The sequence below is a fragment of the Macadamia integrifolia genome, unplaced genomic scaffold (assembly GCF_013358625.1).
Source record: "Macadamia integrifolia cultivar HAES 741 unplaced genomic scaffold, SCU_Mint_v3 scaffold913, whole genome shotgun sequence".
NCBI classification, from domain to species: Eukaryota; Viridiplantae; Streptophyta; class Magnoliopsida; order Proteales; family Proteaceae; genus Macadamia; species Macadamia integrifolia.
This window is the reverse complement of record NW_024870581.1, coordinates 214,573-224,616: the sequence shown is the minus strand read 5'-3', so window position 1 is coordinate 224,616 and position 10,044 is coordinate 214,573.

Sequence of the window (10,044 nt, the reverse complement as noted above, 5' to 3'; positions counted from 1 at the left end):
TTGAAAAATGGTTTTTATGGGGGAATGTGACCCCTACACCTAGATATATGGGGAGGTGAAATGACTGACCCACCTCCATAAAATGGAAATGACACCTCTATTGATGCTTTTTCGTTAGCCCCCATACACACCGGCAAGAGCCACATTTCCCTAACGTAACACGAAACACTTCCCTAATTATTATTTTTTTTCATAAGAATTGAATAACTTTATCTGTTTCATTAGGTTATGTTTTTATTTTATTTTTTATTGAAGATAAAAATATATTTAGCAAGGAAAACTAGCAATGTACAACATGGGTAGCGGTAAATCTACCGTTAGCCATATTTGCTTCCTCTATGGAAGCAAAGAAAGATACCTCATCTTGGTTAGGGAGCAACCTACATGTTATATTTGTTAGGGTTTTATACAGTTATGTTTTTTGAGTCAAGAAGAAGGGGAAAAAAACATAATAAGGCAAAAAATATGATGAAGTGATGATTAATATATATATGTCTATCTGTCTCCACAAATTCGGAAGTATTTGTTTATTTTTAAGATTATGCATGGATTTAGTTTACGGTGTCAATTATATGAATATCAGCTACGACGTGCCATACAAACTCAATTATAGATTCAAACAATATTTTATTTATTAAAAGAAATTTATATTTTTATCATATTGGCCAATCAGTATCACTGAAAAGCCTATATTTGTATCATATGGGTCAATTAATATGAATCGTGATTGATATTGAATTGCTACCTAAAGCCATGGCTATGCTAATGAGGTGTCATAATAATAATATTGCAAAGTTCAAGGAAGTAGAATTCGTGTCATGAGTTCAACTCTCCTTGGGACCTAATTATGAGAGAGAGAGAGAGAGAGAGAGAGAGAGAGAGAGAGAGAAGAATTGACAACCAAATCAACTTCCACCGATTCTGATTCATATCTAGGTTGAATTGTTAAAAATTTTGTGAGCCTTTGAAAGACGAGTCAAATTAACAGGTTGAAATCATTTGATCAATGGCCTTCAATCAATTCAACCGATCTTATTCCAATTTCTTGAAAGATATTAATAAAAAGGGAAACTCTCCCTAATAAAAATAAATAAACAAATAAATAAATGTTTTTATTTTTGTAACAAATAAATAAATAAGATTAGAGTTGCAAAGAAAGAGGGAGACCGGTAGGAGAAAGGTCACATTTTTATTCATGTGTGTTGGTTGTGATATGGTACACATTATAGATGATGATATAATGGAGTTTTGGCACTTTCTTATTTTAGGTTGTTGGATAAAGCCAAGCTTATGCTCTATTAAATTTGGAAGTTAGAAAGTAATTAAACGTGGAGAGAGAGAGAGAGAGAGAGAGAGTGGGATTATTATTATTAATTTTTTTTTTTCTCATAGAGAAGACTGTGGGATATCAGTTGCTTTCTTGTGTTAAGGATAAATTATTATCAGTTTGCTACTTTTCTTTCGTAATGATGCCTATACTACTGCCATAATGACTAACGGTAAAGAGACTCCTCTTCAATATGAGTGAAAGGAAATTGAATCCCGAAGCAAGTCTCAACCCATGATAGATGATATTTCATTCGTTGGATAAGAATACTCGATTCTCATGAATTTATCACATTGTTTCACAGACGTTCATTTATGAAAATCAATACCTTTAGAAAAATTAAAAGAGAAGAAAAGAAGAAAACTTTCCTAAAAGTACTGACTACTAAGATCCATATAGTATGGACATTGAGGAAGATGGTGAAGTCCTAATAAAAATGAGTGAGATTGTGAAGAGTGGGGGGATCTAATAAAAACTTGTTATTGGAGGCTGGTAGTTAAAAGCAAACATATATAATGTCTAATGATGGGAGTTTGGAGGAGGAGCAAATAGGGTTAGGGTTAGGGTTAGGGTTAGGGACCCCCTAAGAAAAAAGAACAAAAGACGAACTAACGAACGTGCTTGTTGCCTTCACCCTCTTTACACTCCCTCCCAAAAGAATAAGATAAATAATTAATGACAACCATACATAGGTCCATCTCCACGTGTTGGGCCCCACTCCATTAAGCATATAAAGTTGTGGGCCTTCCTTCCCCACCTCCCACCTTCCCCAAGTTAATGGGCTTTTCATCCAAATAAGATTGATTCATGGGCTATATACGGTATATTTCTATCTCATTGCTACGAGAACTCTCCATAGTAACAATTTACAACTTCAACTACCCTTTAAAGGAATTAAAAAAAAAATTCTCTCTCTCTCTCTCTCTCTCTCTCTCTCTCTCTCTATAATATGTATAACATGCACGTATGAAGTATGAACACCATTTCAGGAGAAAGAAAAATGATTGACTGAATAGCTTCGTACTCTCTCTAAGAAAATGTTATAATAATATAAATATAAATAAATGTTTTGTTTGCTCTATAAGTTGACATTTTCAATTGTAACAATTGGGGCAACGCCTCTATGCATTGTATCACAGGCGAGAGAGAGAGAGAGAGAGAGATTTAAAATAATAATTATAATTAACAAAGGTAAACCATGTTAATTAAAGACCTGATCTATTATTTGTATATATGATACTCTGACCCTCATGTATCTAATGCTGAAGAAGTTGGTCCAAGAGAATATATGGTCCTGACTCCTGACTCCTGAGTGGGGTCAACATATATACCTTGGTTATCAGCTTCTCGCCCCCCCCCCTCCCCCCACCTAGCAGTGGAAGGCGTCCGGCCTGAATTCAGATCAGATCAGATTCTTCTTTGTTTGAGCTGCTCCCACACACGTAGATCAGAAGATCTTAGTTGTCCTCCAAATAGGCACAAGCTTATCGCCAAATGTCTCTTCTATTAAGAAGACCTCCCAGTTCCAATTATTGAATCCATGGTTTTAGGTGTTGCCCTAGGGAGATCCAGGTGATGCGAGGTTGCTTGATAATCCTACACTCTATGTATCAAAAACCAATAAGTCTCACTGTGATTCAACATAGTCTTTAATTTTATAATATTAAATCAGATTAGTAAAGTATTGACTATTGTTGTAGTATGTCTGTTAAGTCCAATACTTAAAAAGTGATCACATATTGGATTATTGGGTTTTATTTGACACGTCTTAGTTAGTATATTAATTATGCATGTGTAGATTTGATTCTAATATCCTTTAATGGGAAATGAGATATTTATTTCATGCTAGGTTAGTCTCTTCCTTTACTCTATAAATTGTTACCATTAATTCATTAGAGGCACGACGAAAAAAACCATAGAATTCAGAAAGAAAAAGAAGGTAGACAAAACCAACGGTTGTCATAGTTAGGAGAGCATTCGCTTCTCCGACCATGGGTTTAGGTATTCTTAAATACTAATCTTTGTATCGATTTGCATGGTCATAGTTTTAGTTTTGTTGATATTTTGGCATGACCTAGGATTTACCATGGAAGAGGAAGAGGAAGAGGAAGAGGAAGGGGTCCTACCCTAAAAAATTGCTCACACCTTAATAAACTTAGAGGGGAAAGAATGCTCCCTGGTGGTTTGGCCCATGTGCTCAGACATAGAAGGGGCGGAGGAAATGACGCCCCCACCCTTGTGAAATATAAAAACACCACCCCGTGTTGATGCCCATGTATGCCCTCTCATTGGCCTTAGCACTAGCACAATGGCTATGCGACCATGGAGCGTTCTTTTCCCCTAAACTTAATCAATACTTGAAAACCACTGATAGGTTGTTAACTAATTATGGTGGAGACATAAAGGTGTATATAATGCATCAACAACTGAATTATTATGGTTACTATCAATAATTATTTGTTGAAACCTTACTTAGTTTATCTAATAGTAATAAACTATCACCTAACACACTACAAGTCATTGATTCCCATTTGAAACTTATATGGTTATTATTCATGACATTTTCTTAGGTTGATGGCAAGACTGGCTGAATCATTACCTTAATAACGAAAATTCAGAAGGGTCATTATTGGTAATAAGATGCAGGTTTGTTAATTGGATATGTTTAAGGGGGAATATTTAGAGAGAGAGAGAGAGAGAGAGAGAGAGAGAGAGAGAGAGAGAGAGAGAGAGAGAGAGAGAGAGGAAAGGGTTCTCTTGTCAGGATAAGGCTGAATAAAGAATGAACTATATTAGAAAATATTTACATCCTTTAGCATCATCCTCAATTATATGATGTAGATTATATCCTCACGGAATCTTCCAAGAAGCTTTCATTATTCATCTTAATTCCTCCAGGGTGGGGAGAGAGAGAGAGAGAGAGAGGCAATTCACTTATTTTAATCATAATTACATATCAAAGGGCCTTCTTTTAAATTTATTCTCTTTCTTCTTTTGCTTTCCTTGCTAGTGACAAATCTATCTTTATATTCTAGTAATCCAAAACATTAGTGACTAATCTGTCTTTATATTCTAGTAATCCAAAACAAATCCAACCACCATGGTATTACATCTTAATCTTATCTTGGTTTACAAGTATACATCAACAAAGACAGGCCAGTTTAGTTGTTTTGGAAATATTCTTACTAAAGTATACAAGGAAAAATTAGCCACATTCTTGCACCAATCTTTTGAGCCACTGATTTAAGCTTATTTTAAATCATTGCATCTACTGTGTTCTAAAAGTTAAACCAAAAAATCTTGCACCATGGTACTTCATAGGTTAAACTAGTAAAGCACTATGGCATATAAGGTTTAAAAACTTGAAATCAAGTATAGGATTGGTCTCAATCTATTCCAGTAGGAATCGTCGAGAATCACTTGAACTCGGCAACAATTGATTGAACTCAATAAACATAGAATCAAGGCTAACTCGGAATTGAGACCTGAATTAGTTGATATTGCTTCAAGTTTAAGACTTTGGTAGCATAATGCTATATGAAGTTGAGGGTTTAATGTCATAAATTTTCAAGTGTAGCATAAGGCCACCAAAGCAAAAAAATAACAATAGTAATCTAACTAATCGACGGAGATTATTTTTCGTAAAAGAAAGAGAAATAACAAAAGTAATAGTAAATAAATAAATAAATTTACCCAAGAGGGTATTCAATTAGCAAACACCACAACCTCACAATTAAGAGGTCACGAGTTCAACTCTTTGACCAACCTATCAAAAATAGACAAATCTTGAAGGAGAAAGTTTTCCTAAGTACACCATCTAGGGTCATTAATGTGTAACCCTTATTGTACAAGATCAGTAATACCCTTATATTTCCTTCTTCTTCTTCTTCTTTTTTGGGTAAATTATTGCCTTTTATTGCACAAGAATAATAATAACTTTGTATTGTTCCTCAGTACCCTCTACACATCATTTAAACACTTCTCCCTTGACCATGGCTGAATAAAGACCATCCTCCATCTTTAAACTAACTTTAGAGTGTTAATTCTCATCATTTCTATGGGAAAAATATAGCACCTTCTCCATTTATTGCTTCGGGACGCCCTTCCAAAAGCAATGATGGTCATTGGTGAAAGGGAATCCTTTTTTCCTTAGCTATGGGAAAACTCAATTCAATCTTTAATAACTATACTTGTTCAAATGTTTTAGGTCTCAGCCATTGAGAAAGAAAATTTGTTGAGAAAAAGAAGTTGCTAACCTTATAAGAGCTGAAACCCTCAAAGAAAACTCACTGGCCTTTTCATTGGACCAGCTAGGTTGATGACAATATATGAGTCAAATCAACCCATTCAACGTTCCTGTTCCATACTCCCAAAGTCCCAATCAGATTTAATAAACAATTTCAAAGTCCAAGAAAAAAGTGTTTTGTGGGTGAGGTTTTAATTGTTATGGTAGTGTTATGAAGGTGATCCTTTTGCTCAGTTTAAAAATTTAGATCCATCTACTGTCCATTTCGTTTTAAAGGTGCACCCTTTAAAGGCATTAAAAGGCATTACTGTTTAGTCACTATCCCTTCAATTGAATCCATTTCTACCTCCACCACATGAAGAGCTGTTGAAAGGGGCTTTTGGATCAGAAGCTGATATATGTTTTAAATAAGGGATAATCTTATTATACCCAAAGTAGTGAACTAAGAAGTTATAACTTTACCTTATTAACTTGCATTAGATCACTTTTGCTCATCTTTCAATGCTTCTTTATCTTTCCCGTTATTCCTCAAAAGGAACTGACCCTCTACGGATTGCAATGTTTAAAAACTTGGAATCAGACATGGGATCGGACTCCATCAATTCCTATTCAAGTCAGATCCATAAACTTGAAGATCAAACACATCTCAATATATTCTAGACATGATCCATTTTTTTGGCTTATAAAACGCATCTTCAATATATGACCTGGGAGTTTGGTTCGAGATACTAAGGTTTTTCAAGTAACCACTTGCACATCTGAACCCAACATAGATCACCATCTTTAAGAGGGGAGCATGTGAGTTGCAGAAATCCCTATGATATTGAAATTATCACTTATCCTGCTTTTGAGATTCTTGTCGAAAATTCATAGAAAATCTTCCCTAAATAACATGGTTACAGTAAAGAAAGTCACAAATCCTTTATAAAAGTGATTACCTTTTCCTCCACTTTTTTGACATGAACTTCATGCATCAACACCACACAGAAAAAAAGGAAGAAAAAGATTTTAAAAGGGAACAAGGCACATCAATGTTAATGATGCCGGCCAGCGACTATAATTAAACAACAAAGGCGAAATTTTTTCTTTTTTCTGACAGTAAATGAAGAAAATATGTTATATTTTCTAAAATTTGAAAACTCTTGACACTATTACTGGAGTCCCATCCAATTGCCGAAACCCATGGATTAAATGGAGTCTATCCAATTCACCCAACAAAAAAAAAAAAGAGTCTATCCTCACCCTGGGTGAAGAAAAACTAGATACAATATCAAACGTACAATGACTGATCTCCGATCTCTTTTAAGGTTCCCTTTTGACCTTTCTTATTTCATTAATTCATGCTACCTTCATTGTATTGAAAATTAGTAGCCAGACCAGTCCCATAAGACTATCCTAACATCAGTTTCTGGACAGAGATTGGCTGAGCTCTGCCGATTTGGATCTCGCTGATCCAAACCCGGTTTTTAAATCGTTGCCTTTGTGGGATCTGCTACAAGCCTACAACATATATCATATGAGTTTGACTGTATGAATGCCAGGTGAGATATTCTCAAGGATCTAGAAAATTTTTGAGTGAGAGTTGAATTACTCATTCAAATTTAAGAACTTTTTTGATAAGCAAGTAATGCTACTGGTACAATCAAGAGGAAATGACTAATTCCATTGACTGCTAAAAACTTATAATCGAAGCATCAACTGTTTTCTAAAGTTAGAAGAAGAACCACATCATCTTTAATGTCTCTCTCAACTATTCTCATTTGTCATATAGCATTTCCATTTATATATCTGGTTTATGTTTAAGATTAGACCTGATAACTACTGTGATGAAAATCCATGTTTTGTGTTGAGCTGTGTGAGGACGACCCTCTACCAGAATGTCAGAAATATTCCCCTTGGAATTGATTCTCAAATCACCAATATTGAAGGCTATTGACATGAAATTTGCAAGATCCACCATTGTTAAATTATTACCAACCTCCACTTTGCCCCTACCCTTATTTATTATGTATGGTATAGAAACTCAATATATGTAGACCATATGATTGAGACAAGACTGAATTTAGTACTCTGTTAGGATCCTGTGTGTCTGATTCAATTTGTCTCTGAGACAGTAAGACACTACTGGATGAGCAGACCAATTATTCTTACTATGACACACTTGAAATTCTGTGACAACACAAAATGAAAATACTCAGCAATAGAGAATATCAAGGAGGACCTGGAAGACAGCCCTAATAGATCCAGTGTAACTACGTAGAAAATTTTGTCATCCTCAGAAATCAGCAAAAAGGCCAGTTCGTTACCCGCATAGCACTTCGGTCTTCTCTGTGGCAAACGAACCTGGAGGAAGGGAGAGTATTCCATGGTTCCTCCACAAATAGAAGACTAAAGTCAAAAACTGCTCAAAACTCCTTATGGGACTGATATCAATGAAATTTCTCTTAGAACATCAGTTAATCTTTTCTACCCATCCATGATTTTGAGCCACCAGAAAGTTATGAATAATTGTCCACAAAAACAAAAGAAATTTGGCTGATGGTTATAGTTATATAGGGATATAGATTGATTGTCAACCAAATAGAAACCCATTGAAAGGTGGATCATATGGCAACAAGCCAACAACCTAGAACTAGCCTTGAACAAACAAAAAGAAAACTATATTGCTCTGGTTGAAGATCTGCTGATTGAAGAACTAAAACATTGTAAATTACCCAGACAAGAAAATGTAAAATGAAAATCATGAGTTCAGGAAAGAAGATTGAGGAGAATAAAAGACAACAGGCAACCTCTAGTCAAATGCCATCACGAACCCCTATTCCCAATACACACACAAACACAACCATGCCATACCTCTGAGGTAAACTTTTGGACTGAGAAGAAGACATTCAGAAGAAATTTAACTGATTAAAACTCTTAGTGGTGATAATATGTATGACCTGTGTGCTATTAAATCAAATTGAGCGGCATACCATGTACCATACATATTGCTAATGTACACAAATCAAACCAGATGATGGCCACAGAAGAATTAGATTGAACCAACCTAGAGATTCCACTGGGTTTGCATCCAGGTCAGTTTAAAAGCATTGCCTCTTTTCATATTTCTTTATGGCAAATATGTTCCTAAAAATGTCCCCGCAGACCACGCATCCAAAAATGTAAGCATGAGATTATGATCACAAAGTACAATTAGAGCTTGTTCTTTTTGTTTTTTGTCCTTTTTTTTTTCTTTGAAATGATAATAAGCAACATTACTGCTAGAAAGGACCTGGGATATACAAAGAGAAGAATTCAACAAGACTTAAAAAGCAGAAGAAACAAAGACCCAAATCAACAGCTATGTCCAGAACATCAGTGATGCAGATAAGTCACTTAAATGGCTTATTTTATTGAAAATAAGCTTTGGATTGGGTTGGGTTATGTAGGTGTTGGGCCTATGATCCCATGAGTTTTCTATGTAATAGGCCACTTTAACAGGCCTAAAATATGGGTAGAAAGTAGAAAAACGAGATTTACTTCATTAGTTTAGTTAAAGTCCTAGTCTTGAATCTTGATATGAATTGGTTGTTTTGTTCGAGTCCAACTCTATGTTGGAGTCCGATTATGAGTCCAATTATGTTTTTACTTGCTGGACAAATAGCTTAAGTCCTAAGCTAAGTAGGTTTTCTTATTTGAGTCTATTTTATTTGTTATTTCAGTTTCCTAATCAGTTTAAGTTTCCCAATTAGTTAATGACTGGGTCAGGCCTTTCCCTTTTAGTGTTTGAGTCTGTTTTGAACCTTCTATATAAGTCTGTAAGGGGCTACAACATAGGGCAGGAATTTAAGAATGAAATTGCAACTTTGTGCTCCCAAAATTTTGAGAGAATTTCTACAATAGCTGAGATAGCTGTGGGTGAAAGGCCCAGGCTGAGATAGCCATCCCACCCACAGCTATCCCATCTTAATCCTTCATCTTTCATTTTCATTATTTCATCATCTTCTTCATCCAACAACAAGTATTGTTCTTCAAGTTTGCCTTGAATTTCTTCAAGTCTTCTAGAAGGTTGGATGTCACACATTTTCTCAAATTAAGAAATTTATCCATCCGATCAAACTCAAATTTTAATTTGGAGATCGATTCAAATTTGGCCATTTCTGATGCAAAACACCAATTCTGCCCTTCCCTTTTCAAGATCTGGAAAAAGTTATTGTTTTGTGTTCAAATAGTTACATTTTGCTTCCTTTTGTTGATTTAAGTTAACTCTTGAAATCAGAGATTGTTTGCATTTTATTACTCTAATTTCTAAACCTTAATTTTGGGCTAGAAAATTACTGTTTTTCCCCCTCACGGTTATTGTTTTGTTTTTCCTCCATAGTTGTTGTCTTATTTCTCTCCTAGTCTTCTTACTTGCATCTGTACTATCCTTTGAGTATAGATCCTTGTCAACTGGCTACTATTTTGATTCTTTCAAATATAGTACTACATC